The sequence below is a fragment of the Bombus affinis genome, unplaced genomic scaffold (genome assembly GCF_024516045.1).
Source record: "Bombus affinis isolate iyBomAffi1 unplaced genomic scaffold, iyBomAffi1.2 ctg00000059.1, whole genome shotgun sequence".
Classification (NCBI taxonomy): Eukaryota; Metazoa; Arthropoda; class Insecta; order Hymenoptera; family Apidae; genus Bombus; species Bombus affinis.
In genome coordinates, this window is record NW_026108820.1 from 1386727 (window position 1) to 1402956 (window position 16230).

General features: G+C 34.9%; 1 protein-coding gene across 1 annotated transcript in view; it reads right to left on the minus strand.

Moving 5' to 3' along the window:
- LOC126926829 (A disintegrin and metalloproteinase with thrombospondin motifs 3-like) overlaps positions 1-16230 on the minus strand; it is a 58047-nt gene that overhangs the window by 33998 nt on the left and 7819 nt on the right. The gene's annotated exons all lie outside the window — the stretch shown is intronic.

The window sequence follows — 16230 nt, forward strand, 5'->3', positions numbered from 1 at the left end:
TCGTAGAATTCGTGGATAATTCTCGAGCTGTTTCGTGCGTACGCGATATTAAGTGGCACGCAAACAGGTGCACCTATTCGCGTAGCGCAAGAAATGTATCACGGAGGTCGTTCGAATTCGGGTGCACGATCTATGCCTATGACTGTGCAGTAGGGCATACTCTTCTCGACCACTTGTCTGGCGCCAACCACCACTATTGTCTCGCGAAGGCCAAGCTGTAAATCTTCGTTGCTTATACCGTTTTCTTGGTGAGTGTTAATTTTTTACTTATTCGATGGTATAATAATACCGTTATTACGAGGTAAAAGTTTTTGGATGTGTGATTTCTTGATTGAAGAGACGCTATCATTATTAAAAGTTTGAATATCCCGCCACTAGCGAGGAAAACATAATACAGAATGATTCTTTCATTTGCTTACATTCGATTTGTTAATTTTACTCCTATTCTCCTTTTTAATTCGTAATTTAATTGTGAGGACATATGCTATGGAGCAATTTTTGTTACTTTTAGCATCGTTGCTTTATTTGTTAAGACTGTTGAGCAATACGATCGTTTACTTTATTTACTGCCTTGTTTGCTATTATTCTACTTTTAAAGACAGGTATTTTGGAAATATAAACTTCTACATATTGGTATAATATTGATATACTTGAGATAAGCTCGTTTATGCTGTTACTGTTTAGGATCGTTTATTCATTAAAGTTATTGTAATCATATGACAACGAGAACTAGTGTAAAATATATAAAATGTATAGTTCTATTTTAATAATCAATTTTTAGTGCCTTTAGCGAAACGAATTGATTCGTATTAAAAATGTCGTTTAGTGAATAGGAAAATAGGACACTGAAGGTTTAACTAATTTAAAAGGATTTAGTTATTGAAGATAGTACTTGCTGAGCAAATGGATCGCGAAGTTGTCATAATGCTACAAATGATACACGCTTGTTAAATGAAAATCCATCGACTTTTCATTTTTCCATTTGTTTAAGAAATATGTTGTCCTATTAGTTTATTCCATTAATATTTATAATGATATATGCAAACAAAAGTGTATAAATAATAATATGCAAATAATTTTTTAACTTAAATGTCACTTATTTAATGTTTTATAGAATGCTATAAGTATACTACTGATAAGATTAATTAATCGAGAACGGAATTAATGCTGTTTACTGTAATCAGAAAGAAAATGGATTAAGGAGCGAGAAGATTTCGAACGTAGCGAAATTATTTGTTGATTGAATATCTCCTCCAACCCGACAAGCAATGCGGGTTATTACAAGTAGTTTTTACTTAATTTCCAATTAGTTATCGTATCTATAAGGTGTGGTCAAAGTTTTGGTACATAAATTTAGCTTGCATCGTATTGTACCGATTTATTTATATATCCTTTTTTATATGATTTATGTTATTGAGTTAGGATTATATTAAATTATTAATAAAATGAAAGAAAAATGGAAATTAAAATTAAATAAAATAGAATTGCATTAAATAAGAAATAGAAATAAAGTTGAACTAAAGCAAATTCAATTAAATTATTTCTTTTTACTTGCCTATGGGATTCTGGGATTATTAAAGTTCCTATTACGTACTCGTATTTTCGCTAATTCTTAAAATGAATTGACTATGAAATGAATGAGACTATTTCTCCGATTATATTAAATAGGCAATATCAATTACGTGTAATTGAATACATTATTCGAACGTTTTCTACAGAACTCTTGTTATTAATACATTATGGAAAATTTGAAACCAATTCGATATATATATATATATATAGAGGTTGCAAGGCATTTATTGCAAACATATGCTTAACGAAAAATTAGTATACAACATTAGTAGTAGTCTCAAACATACAATTAATTGCAGTAAATGTCCTGCGACTCTTACATACATTGTTATACTCGTTTGAAATTGTAATAATACGTTAATCTTGTCACAGTATCGATAGGATATCAAGATATTCTTAATAATATGTCCACAAGGAGTTTGCAGGGATATTCAAATATTTTCGCGAACCACTGTAATTCAGCACAAGAGCAGAAAATTCCAGATTTTTTAGTTCTCGATCAGAGTGAATGTTTATACAAGTAACATTCGCTATCTGTGTCCATATTTACCGAACATTTCTATTAAACCTGCGCCAAGCTCGTAGAATGCCTCAGGTATATGAGATATATACGTATATGAGATGTCAGTTTTATCAAACGAAACGGGACCAGCTCCGTCTTACGTTTTCGATTAATTTTTTTCAAGATCTTGCTCTTGCATAATTAAATAATTTGAAAATTTATAATAATATGTATATATAGAAATTTAATAGAAACAAATAGCAGGTGGACTTGTTAGATAGTCAGAAAATTATAGATTGTTATGTTTATGTATCGTTCGTATGACACGCTGTAAAAGTAAGAAACGATAATTATAAATTTATCGAAATATATTTATTATAAAGAGAAAAGAGAAAATGGCAGGGAAATATAGAGGAAAATTTGTTCGTAGGACGCTTCGTATTCAAGAGATTCCAAGATTGAAAATTTGCCTACCAAGTATACTTGAACTTGGCTCATTACGTGATAAATTAAAAAAATGTATTTTTCTTGAAAACAATGCGTCTTGCGAATAAATTTTGTTCCACATTCTCAGTTTATTTTCACACGTAGAATAGCGTCCTGTCGATTGTTTACTCCTCTTCGGTCCAGAATTAGCCATGTTCTAGTACGCTTGGTAAATTTTCAAACGCGATCTTCTCGAAAATAAAGAATCCTGTATATTCGAATTTAAGTTGTCGAACGAAACCGATTTATACAAATCAAATGTATATCATCGAATATACAATTTGTTAAATAATACTCGTTTTAATCTACTTATGAAAGATTATGATACACGAAGAACTTGTCGTTAGAATCAAATTATTTCTTTCGCTAAGCTTCGAATCTCAAAAATTTAACGTAGATATTTCCATCAGGTATTTTGGCATCGGAAGGAAAATTCCACGAACTTGAACCAATTTTTATTACTTTTCCGTCAAAACAATTCCCTGCTTCGTCTGATATTTATTAACGGATCATTCGTTTAAACTCGCGATTTGATCACATTGTGGCTGTTATAAATATTTTGAGGCTGTCAGCGATATTATGCTTCCCGTCGCTCCTGTACAAGTTTCATTCGTACCCGAACAAAGTTCCCAATTACACGACGTACAAGATCTCGTAAAGTTTCGTTAATTCGTTATCAGCCAACGTCGTACTTTTCGCGAGAAGAACTCGCAAGACTATTATTTCCGCTTTGCGAATCTATTTATCCGACGTGGGAATGTCTAAACTCTAACTAAAGCGAGAAAGCTTTCTTCATCGTATCCGTAGTCATGCAACGAACAATTTTATTTATGAATATCCGCCTTGACAGTTTGTCTAAAGGATGTTCGTCCTTCAATTTTGTTACAAAAGCAAAACGTTTCTTTCTTCGCTTCTTTTCCAAATATTCCGCTCGTGCTTATATACTTTAAGATAGCAGTTGCAGCAGTTAATGAAAAAAGTTGTTTGCAACTATACCTCGATTAAAATCGCTCGAGATATCGTAAGGTTCTTCTTGCATACGATAAATATTGGGTTGGCATCTATGTGATTGCGAATTTTGTCAATACCACCTAATGACAAAATCCACAATCGCTAAGTTGCCAACCCAATAATAGGCAGGCGTCTAATATTAAAAATAACAACTTATAATGTTGTTTTCTTGCAAATTCCGTTCGTTTTTCATTACCGATTTTCAATAAATTATCGTTGCTTGTCTGTCGGATTCGTATTATTATAGTATTTTAACTGTCTATGTTTTTAACGTTCCATGGCTAGAAATCCACGAACAGTATACAAATTACCAATTGCTGTTCTTTTATCTACGCGACGTTTAATTTCCGTTAAAAATAAATTACGTTTAAAAAACTAGTTTAAAAAATGACTCGGTTAACCGGTTAATATCGGATTCTTGCTATAGTTGTTACATGACTTTTTACTATTTTTTGTCTATTGCCAAATAACCTTTCTCATGGTAGGCGGATCGTACACGATTATAACGTGGAGAAAACGTGAAGGGTAATCGTTTTACTAACTCGTTGCCTTAATTGGTTTACCTTAACTATGTTGGCTGTGTCAACCGATGATACGGGTTACGCTTATTTCGTTGTTCACGCAACACGGTATAACGGTACATATCTGGAATCTGCATAGATGATTAGGGATGAATGTTATGGAAATTTCCAATCTAAACAAGCCAGTCTTCAATGAGTATCGATCGATCACATTGTAATGTCGTTAATTACGCGCAATTATATTAATGAAACTATCGTAAATCTTGTACAAATAAAAACAAAAAAGGATCAAGAAATTAATATTATTGTTACCATCGTTGCGCGCAAATATTACGTACAGTGGGTATTTTATCGTAAGAAGGAACATATTACTTTGTCCCAAAAGTTTCTTTCCTTTTATAAGGAAATTATTTAATTGTTAGTACATACGCATCTTCTAACGAATGGGAACAACTTCGAGTCACCGTAATCATCATATCGAATGGAGAAAAAAAAAAGATCGAAAAATATATATATTGGAAACTTTGAATCTAAAATCTGATATTTATACGAACGTTGTAGCACGAAATTTAATTTCTCTTCTTTTTCCGGCTTCCGTAAAACGACTGCGTCTAAAGGACTTTCGAAACTTAATTATCCCGGTTGAATCTTTAAAGTAATATACATGGACTAACTTTTCATTGAAGACACCGGTAAGGAAGAAAATCGCCAGGAACTGGTAATTATCGAGCGCTTCCACAATGAGTAGACGGTCAGTTTGTCTAACTCCTTCATTCAAGGATAGCGCATACTTGAAGTGTTTCCTACTCCGGGGACTGTTATTGAAATGCTTGGAATTGCACGTATAGTTGCGCAGTTATGCGTTTAAGGGCCATTTCTGTCATCTCGATTTTTTTATTTTCGTTGCACACCACCTTGCATGATTTTAATAATATTTAGACAGAAGAAAAAATATGAATAAGTATTCTTGTTATTATTTGCGTTATTAAGTCAAAATGCAAAATACCTTCGGTTCGAACAGTTGATTTTAATCAACTTTAGTTGAAATTCGATTTGTACTTTGGAAATTTTAATCGGTTGCAGAATATATAATATTAGAATATATAATAACGGATATAATATGCAAAGTTAAATGTATTCTACTTCATTGTCATTATTGTTATTGTTTGATCGTGATCGGAGAATAATATTTCAAAAGACATGACGAATATATGGCATAGAATTTGTATTATGAGATCGAAATGGAAAATACTTTTAGTTCGAAGGTTTGATTAAAATTCAAATTTCATTGTGCTTGACGAATTTCCATCGATCGTAGAATATACAGCTAAAACATCGATGTAACATCGAAAGTCAAGCAATATTCTACTTTCTCGTTTCGCTTGTTATCGTCATGTACAGCCTCGTAATATTTTTAAAACCATAGGACACATATAAATGAGATATAAATACGTAAGTGCGTTATTAAATCGAAATGGCAAGTACTTTCGGCTCGGATATCGATCAAAATAATATTGAGAGTGAAATGCAAGCTATGTGTATCACGCGTTATTTCAGCGCGAAGTCAGACGAAGCAGGGAATTGTTTTGACGGAAAAGTAATAAAAATTGGTTCAAGTTCGTGGAATTTTCCTTCCGATGCCAAAATACCTGATGGAAATATCTACGTTAAATTTTTGAGATTCGAAGCTTAGCGAAAGAAATAATTTGATTCTAACGACAAGTTCTTCGTGTATCATAATCTTTCATAAGTAGATTAAAACGAGTATTATTTAACAAATTGTATATTCGATGATATACATTTGATTTGTATAAATCGGTTTCGTTCGACAACTTAAATTCGAATATACAGGATTCTTTATTTTCGAGAAGATCGCGTTTGAAAATTTACCAAGCGTACTAGAACATGGCTAATTCTGGACCGAAGAGGAGTAAACAATCGACAGGACGCTATTCTACGTGTGAAAATAAACTGAGAATGTGGAACAAAATTTATTCGCAAGACGCATTGTTTTCAAGAAAAATACATTTTTTTAATTTATCACGTAATGAGCCAAGTTCAAGTATACTTGGTAGGCAAATTTTCAATCTTGGAATCTCTTGAATACGAAGCGTCCTACGAACAAATTTTCCTCTATATTTCCCTGCCATTTTCTCTTTTCTCTTTATAATAAATATATTTCGATAAATTTATAATTATCGTTTCTTACTTTTACAGCGTGTCATACGAACGATACATAAACATAACAATCTATAATTTTCTGACTATCTAACAAGTCCACCTGCTATTTGTTTCTATTAAATTTCTATATATACATATTATTATAAATTTTCAAATTATTTAATTATGCAAGAGCAAGATCTTGAAAAAAATTAATCGAAAACGTAAGACGGAGCTGGTCCCGTTTCGTTTGATAAAACTGACATCTCATATACGTATATATCTCATATACCTGAGGCATTCTACGAGCTTGGCGCAGGTTTAATAGAAATGTTCGGTAAATATGGACACAGATAGCGAATGTTACTTGTATAAACATTCACTCTGATCGAGAACTAAAAAATCTGGAATTTTCTGCTCTTGTGCTGAATTACAGTGGTTCGCGAAAATATTTGAATATCCCTGCAAACTCCTTGTGGACATATTATTAAGAATATCTTGATATCCTATCGATACTGTGACAAGATTAACGTATTATTACAATTTCAAACGAGTATAACAATGTATGTAAGAGTCGCAGGACATTTACTGCAATTAATTGTATGTTTGAGACTACTACTAATGTTGTATACTAATTTTTCGTTAAGCATATGTTTGCAATAAATGCCTTGCAACCTCTATATATATATATATATATATCGAATTGGTTTCAAATTTTCCATAATGTATTAATAACAAGAGTTCTGTAGAAAACGTTCGAATAATGTATTCAATTACACGTAATTGATATTGCCTATTTAATATAATCGGAGAAATAGTCTCATTCATTTCATAGTCAATTCATTTTAAGAATTAGCGAAAATACGAGTACGTAATAGGAACTTTAATAATCCCAGAATCCCATAGGCAAGTAAAAAGAAATAATTTAATTGAATTTGCTTTAGTTCAACTTTATTTCTATTTCTTATTTAATGCAATTCTATTTTATTTAATTTTAATTTCCATTTTTCTTTCATTTTATTAATAATTTAATATAATCCTAACTCAATAACATAAATCATATAAAAAAGGATATATAAATAAATCGGTACAATACGATGCAAGCTAAATTTATGTACCAAAACTTTGACCACACCTTATAGATACGATAACTAATTGGAAATTAAGTAAAAACTACTTGTAATAACCCGCATTGCTTGTCGGGTTGGAGGAGATATTCAATCAACAAATAATTTCGCTACGTTCGAAATCTTCTCGCTCCTTAATCCATTTTCTTTCTGATTACAGTAAACAGCATTAATTCCGTTCTCGATTAATTAATCTTATCAGTAGTATACTTATAGCATTCTATAAAACATTAAATAAGTGACATTTAAGTTAAAAAATTATTTGCATATTATTATTTATACACTTTTGTTTGCATATATCATTATAAATATTAATGGAATAAACTAATAGGACAACATATTTCTTAAACAAATGGAAAAATGAAAAGTCGATGGATTTTCATTTAACAAGCGTGTATCATTTGTAGCATTATGACAACTTCGCGATCCATTTGCTCAGCAAGTACTATCTTCAATAACTAAATCCTTTTAAATTAGTTAAACCTTCAGTGTCCTATTTTCCTATTCACTAAACGACATTTTTAATACGAATCAATTCGTTTCGCTAAAGGCACTAAAAATTGATTATTAAAATAGAACTATACATTTTATATATTTTACACTAGTTCTCGTTGTCATATGATTACAATAACTTTAATGAATAAACGATCCTAAACAGTAACAGCATAAACGAGCTTATCTCAAGTATATCAATATTATACCAATATGTAGAAGTTTATATTTCCAAAATACCTGTCTTTAAAAGTAGAATAATAGCAAACAAGGCAGTAAATAAAGTAAACGATCGTATTGCTCAACAGTCTTAACAAATAAAGCAACGATGCTAAAAGTAACAAAAATTGCTCCATAGCATATGTCCTCACAATTAAATTACGAATTAAAAAGGAGAATAGGAGTAAAATTAACAAATCGAATGTAAGCAAATGAAAGAATCATTCTGTATTATGTTTTCCTCGCTAGTGGCGGGATATTCAAACTTTTAATAATGATAGCGTCTCTTCAATCAAGAAATCACACATCCAAAAACTTTTACCTCGTAATAACGGTATTATTATACCATCGAATAAGTAAAAAATTAACACTCACCAAGAAAACGGTATAAGCAACGAAGATTTACAGCTTGGCCTTCGCGAGACAATAGTGGTGGTTGGCGCCAGACAAGTGGTCGAGAAGAGTATGCCCTACTGCACAGTCATAGGCATAGATCGTGCACCCGAATTCGAACGACCTCCGTGATACATTTCTTGCGCTACGCGAATAGGTGCACCTGTTTGCGTGCCACTTAATATCGCGTACGCACGAAACAGCTCGAGAATTATCCACGAATTCTACGAATTCGCAGTTACTAATCGCTTACCAAACGTCGATTATGTCGTTAGCGCTTGAAAAGACATTCGAATGTAATTGTTGCAAAAGATAAAGGAGCTTTGTAAAATAGACGATCCAATTCCTATCGCGTTCACAGTCGAAGTGGTACTGTGAGGCTCGTTGCGACCCGGCGTCCCCTTCTACGATCGACCCCCGAGCTCAATAGCCAATCAGCGTTACGCATTCTCCAACGTTCAAAATCCTTCCGTTGGATCCACGGACGGCCGATGTCAGTTATGTGAGGGGTTGGAAAGCACTTTTGGCGGTATTACGTGTTGCTTCGCTGTAAACATGGACGATCTGGATTTAATTCAATTATCCAAAGCGAGAGAAACGGTGTTTGAGTGGTGGCGCGAAAATTACCGATTTCGTTGCGCATATTGACAAAGTTATGGCGAGGGATCTGTATGGTATGTACTATATAGCTTTTCTCGCGGGCTATGTTTCTTTATATTGTATATCGAAGTACGCACCTAACGTTTCAAGAGAAGCTTTGCATGCCTTGCATAACTTGAACTGTAGTTTAGATTTACAACTTTACTTTAGTCTTTATGTTTTCTTACTTTTCAAGAGGTAATCTGCGATACTTGTAAATAGATACTACATATATATGTCGCGTCGGCGTTAAGATTAGAGTTAGGGTTAAAGGCGTGAAACGAATCCCTATTGGCGCTAGACGTGATCATTGTGCAATAGAGGAGATATTTACTAGTGCAAATATGACTATGATGGAATTGGACAAGTAATCGCGATAATTAAATACTCGAGAAGCTGATGACAATGATGCTAGGCTCAATAACGAATCCGCGGTCAACGGGATGACGAACTTTACCCTTCGTTAGCGTCTAAGTTACACTATATGTTAGAGCAAGGGGCAATTATTACGTATACGAAAGACAGGTCGATTGCCGATGAGATCGCACTAGAGAGTGACTCTCCGTCGCGGTGACGCTGTCGAAGAAAACTATGATGGGTGTGCCTAAGGGCACGAGATCATCGGATTCGCGGAGAAAAATCTTCGTTCGAAGGGTGAGGGAAATTGACGTTGCTGTTAATTGGTCAATTTCCATGTTGGTGGTTAGAGAAAGATATTAGCTGTCCTTGGGGAAAGTTGCTAGCGAGAAGCGTCGTTCGTGGAAGGATAGATTTCTCTTATCTTCCCGTAGTTGGGGCACAGGCCATTTGTCTATTTGAGAGACTTTGTGTAATTGAAATTTAATATTCGTAGCGGGTCCTCGCCCAGCTAAACATATACTGTGAAGATGCGTTGGCATCTGACAATCGTCTTACCCGAAGGACAAAGTCTGCGTGTGGCGAGCCACGGGACAGAAATCGTTGAAATGTTTACCGTCGTGCCCTGTCCCAAGTATTTCTTTTAAGGAGAGCTATAGAGTTACTTCATGCCTTTGTTAGACAAAACGTTCATCCCTTTGACCGCGGCTACGTTCGGCGACTGATTGTCGCCTCGAACCCGAGCTCACTATCATAAATCTCAAATAAATACAGTCGGATCGAATGACAACAGTTTCTTAATACGGCTATGGTGAAATCTAAATTACAATACTAGGGGTCTTCCCAAAGTTCCAAAGGGAAGGTTCCGGTGTTCCTTCATCTCCGACATATATGTACGTTAACTTGTAATGTGTAATATTCCTGTTTGGTTAGGTCTATATTTTCTAATGTGACAAATATGTGTATGGTGGCCATCTTGTACAAATAAACTGATATTATTAGCGTAATTTTACAAATTACAAGTCATAAATTATTCCTTTTTCCAAACAAGGAAATATACGAGAAAAAATAGAACAGATTCTTACGATTATTTTTGTGAAGTTTTGTAATATACGAATTAGCATTTTTTTTTATTTTTTTTTTTTATTGCATTTGAAAAAATCATGTATTCAAGTATTCGTGAGAAAGGGGAGACAGAAAAGAAATGCAAAGATGGAAAATTTCGAATATGTAATCGCTAGTAATCGCCTCAACAATCAATCAATGCAGGTAAGACGATCTAATACACTATCTAGATCGCCTAACGCACTAGTAGCTCAGAAACCTACCACATTTGACCGAGTAGAGAATAGGCCACCCGCTGAACGCGCGCAAATGAAGTGTTTCAAATGCGGAAAGCTGGGACACATGGCCAACAAATGCCAAAATTTTCTACAACCGAGCCAGTACGACCGACCACCCGCAAGAATTCAAGCAGTCCAAGAAAGGGACGAAACACGAGAAGTAACATCGAACCAGAGTATAGACGAACCGCGCGAAACGACGCGAGTCAACATCACCACGGGAAGATTACTCATAATACCTTTGTCAACCCGAACCACAGAGCGAGTATTTCTGGTCGACACAGGAGCAGGGATAAACCTGGTGAAACGTAACAAAACTGTCAACGCGATACAAATAGGGCCTAGACAAAAATTTTCTATGGGACGTGACAAATACGAAACGAACGAATACGTAACGAAACGAATTTTTGGACAAGACCACATCTTTCACATAGTACCGGACAACTTCCCAATCATCGAAGACGGAATCAGTGGGCTACCATGTTTAGGGAAGTATAACTATTCAATATCCAATGACAGAATCCGACTAAATGACAAAACCATTTTATTTCAGAAACCAATACAATTAACTCCTGGAGAAAACAGAGTTCAAACAATCTATCTGGAAGGCAAACCAACTAAAGTATGTTTTATCAACACTGGTGAGCAAAACATTGAAATTTCTAGTAATATTCAAAATTTCCATGATGTTTCCAACGTATCAAAACTAAAAAGCCTAGTGAGAACAGATCACATTGAAAAGCCAATCCGCGAATCCATAGAAAAGATTATTCTCCACTACGTTGACATCTTTAATTTAGAAACCGACCTTTTGCCCTGTACTAATTTAACCCAGCACACAATTTCATTAACCAAAGATAAAATCATTAACACACGATCGTATAGACCACCGGAATGTCATCGAGACGAAATTTCGCGACAAATAGGAGACATGTTAAAGAAAAATATTATAGAAGAATCAGATTCCCCTTATAACTCTCCGGTATGGGTAGTTCCGAAAAAATTAGCCGCCTCAGGAAAACAGAAATGGAGGATAGTCATTGATTTTAGGAAACTAAATGAACTCACGGAACAAGACGCTTATCCTTTACCTGACATAGACGTCATTTTGACACAACTAGGAAACGCGAAATTCTTTTCGGCGCTTGATTTATCCTCAGGATTTCATCAAATTCCAATGAACGAGAAATCCAAAAAATATACCGCTTTTTCGACACCGCAAGGCCACTTTCAGTTCAATCGAATGCCATTCGGTCTTAAAAAGGCACCCGCTACTTTTCAAAGATTAATGGACAGAGCCTTAACTGGACTTGTAGGAAAATATTGCCTTGTTTATTTGGACGACATAGTGATATTCGGAAAAACGATTCAAGAACATAATGAAAACCTCGCCATAGTATTTCAGACACTCAGAAAAAATGGGACTTAAATTGCAACCGGATAAGTGCGAATTCGTAAAACCGGAACTAGAATACTTAGGCCACGTAGTTTCAGCCGAAGGAGTTAAACCAAACTCCAAGAAATTAGACGCTGTAAAAAACTTTCGATTACCCCGCAATGCCACGGACGTTAAATCATTCTTAGGTTTAGCAGGTTATTACCGCAAATTTATTCGGAATTTTTCTAAAATCGCGAAAAGCCTTACAGACTTAACAAAAAAGGACACACCATTCCATTGGACTGACGAACACCAGACTAGCTTTGATACTTTAAAGGACAAACTCTGTAATTTCCCAATACTAGCTCATCCGGACTTTAACAAAACCTTTACCCTAACCACCGACGCAAGTAACGAAGGACTAGGAGCAATACTGTCACAAGACGGTCATCCTTGCTGTTACATTTCAAGGACACTAAACCCACCCGAACGAAACTATACCACGACAGAAAAGGAACTCTTGGCCATCGTATGGGCCGTGAAAAGACTTAGGCAATACTTGTTAGGACGACGCTTCATTATTCGAACCGACCACCAAGCCCTTAAGTGGCTACACAATTGCAAAGACCCCTCTAGTCGACTGATTCGTTGGAGACTTAGACTCGAAGAATATAACTATGAAATCGAATACACAAAGGGTAAAGATAAGACAGCTGCAGACGCCTTATCTAGGATTCACGCGGTAACTCGCAACGAAATAGTTAATCTCGACCTATTAATTGACCACACTAATTCATTCAACGAATGGAAAAACAACAACGAAAACCCGAAACTCATAGAAATTAAACCGAATGATCAAACATTTTACCAATTAACTCGAAACGATTTAGGAGAATACGACGAGACACTTTGGATCAGAAAACTTTACAAAATTCTTAAAAATACAACAAAAATCGGCATAGGAAATAACGATTTCACTGAATTAGAGAAAACACAGATTAAACTCATGCTAATATATTTTAACGACACATACAAGGAAATTACTTATGCGCCCAACCCCATCTTAAAACTAGACGAAAGCGAAATACTACAAGCAATAAAGGAAAACCATAACGACACCGTAGGACATTTAGGGATACAGAAAACGTATCAACGGATTAAGGATAAGTTCAAAATCCCCGGCCTTTTTGAAAGAGTAGAAAACTTCGTGAAGACATGCGACACATGTCAAAAGGAGAAACTAACACGTATCAGACCCAAAGAGTCCCCACAGATCTCAGACACACCACTTCACCCTAACGACAAAATCGCTATGGACATCATAGGACCGATGACGAAAACCAAACGCGGAAATCAATATATACTTTCAATTCACGACGAACTTACGAAATATCTGATCCTTGTTCCCCTTAAAACGCAACGAACTGAATCTATAATTAACGCGCTCATTGAGCACTATATTTACATATTTTCGGCACCAAAGACGATTCTGACAGACCAAGGACAAAATTTTGTTAGCGATTTAATGACGAAATTTGAAGAGGCCTTTAAAATTAAACACGTCAAAACAACTTCATTTCACCCACAGAGTAACGGATCCCTCGAAAGAACACATGCCTCGGTTAAAGATTTAATTCGTACTGCGTTACACGACAATGACAAAGAATGGGACGAAGTACTTAATTTCATTTGTTTAGGATACAACACTGCAAAACATGAAGGAACAGGATTCTCCCCCTTCGAATTGACTTTTGGGCGAAAAGCGAACTTACCTTCCGCAATATCCAAATTCCCCACATTTACCTATGACGATATGTACTCACTTTGGCAAAAACAGTTAAATAAATATTGGGAAACAGCTCACAAAACACTTATTCAAAATAAGCAACGCTACAAGCGAGACCAAGAAAGATAGATTGTTAAAACTCAGACCGTGTTTAGGAAAGGAGACTTTGTTTTAATTCACAATGACCATAAAAGAGATAAGTTGGACATTGAATGGTTAGGACCCTATAGAATCAATGATGTGAAAACTCCTTACTACATTATATCTATCGACAATATTAAGAAAAAGATACATGGTAACCGATTGAAAACGTACTTTTTCCAGGATAATGCTGACCCTAGCACTAGTAACAATACCCTTGGTTAGTTGTCTTAAATTCACAGGATAGGAATTACGATTTATAAACAAATCCAACCAATTCTACTACGATCTTAGAGGACCAAGATCAATCTAAACTGGGGGGTATGTCACGACCGGCATACTTCAAATCCGATGGACCGATAATGGAGATAGAGATGTGGCGGCCTTGGCGACAATGTATATCGCCGAAGTGCCTAATGAGTCATCTGTATCCTAACGGTCCTTCCACCGAATGTCCTAGAAGTGTGACAACGGTCACGTACGCCTACAGGGTAGTGGGGATATTGAGGGATGACAAACAAAGAAGAAACAGATGTTACCGAAAGTCAAATTGTAAGAGTTTCAGTCTTGGAAAGTCACGGCTGGAGCTCAGAACAAAATCGCAGTCAGTGTAAATTCAGAAATAAATTCTCTTGTTTTTTTGTTATCTTAATTTTTTCTTTTCGTTCGAGCCTCCTGCTTTTTATTTTACGTGACAATATCAACGAAACAACGCCATTAAGACACGTATGGTCTCGCCCTTGTAACGCCACTGTGGCTGAGAAACTATATTACTATATTACGAAACTATATTACGCGTGATATAAAACGTATTATAGCTGTTGAAGTGGTCACCACTTCTAGGAAAACTCCACATCTGGTCTTTTTAGCTTTCTCAAGCGCTGAAGCCATCGACAGCACATAGACAAAAGAATAGCAGGGAGGCAGACCATAAACTGTAGACAGGCGACGTTGGCTTCGGGGTTTTTCAGTCATAAAGTAACACTGCTAGCGTGCGGATCTGGACCAGCTCAAATTGTATTCCTGTATTTCATTATCAAGTCAAATATATACTTTGTATCTTACACTTTATCCACGCGTTTTTCTCTCTTTATATACCGAATAACCTTCAACAATAGCAACGTGATATAAAGCGATAAAAATTATGTGGTTTATATAGTTTGTATCTTCTACTTCTTTTAAGACAGGGAAATTTATAGCGGCGAGGATTTGTAGAGCGACAAGTAGGTACATACGTTGATTTTTAAAGGCTTGTACAAGATTTTTAAGCGGAAATTCAATTTCGTTGGATTCTGTTTAATTGGATTTGAATTTTTAAAAGGTAATGAATTTTCCCGATCGAACTGTTAGTTTAAGCGCGGCCTTTAATTGTATCACGAACATTATTTTACGTTACTCTGCAACGTTTCCTCTATGTAATATATTCAATGTTTGTATACGCGATCTTCGCCTTAAGAATTACTCAAATATTTGGTTTTAATACGAAGGATTGTTTTAAAGATCATTTTCACCTCTATAAATATTTATTGTGTAAACCGTGTGTATAATTTGCGTAAAGCTTAAAAGATTTCCAATTTAACATTCGCACGTGAATTAAGACTGTTACTTGGAAAAATCATCGAACTCAAGAACCACACTCTTCCTCGCGTTCAAACTTATCCGCCTGTGCAGTTCATAAATTCACTTCTTAGGTTTCTAATGAATTTTCAAAATAAACCTTCAACCTATCTATGTATGTATCTATACGATTAAACAAACCGTGGATTTTTATGCATTTCTAAATAATTTGTAGATATTATTCTAAATATCCATGGAACTATCGATTAAAGAATTATTATTCACGAGAATATAAGAAACAAAGATTATTAAGTTAAAGTTATTTTATCTGGTATTACATGCGTGTAATTCGCGACTCAATAACTTTATTTAATTATTTTGCTAAATTGATTCCTCGTCTCCTATATTTGCAGAAAGATATTTCTGTTGCGTCAAATACGTTTCCATTTTATATTATCTTCCACAGAGATACTACATACGTATTATCTTTCTGTCTATCTTAACTTCAATTTTATTAACTCGTCGCTTGTTGACTTTGTCAAATGT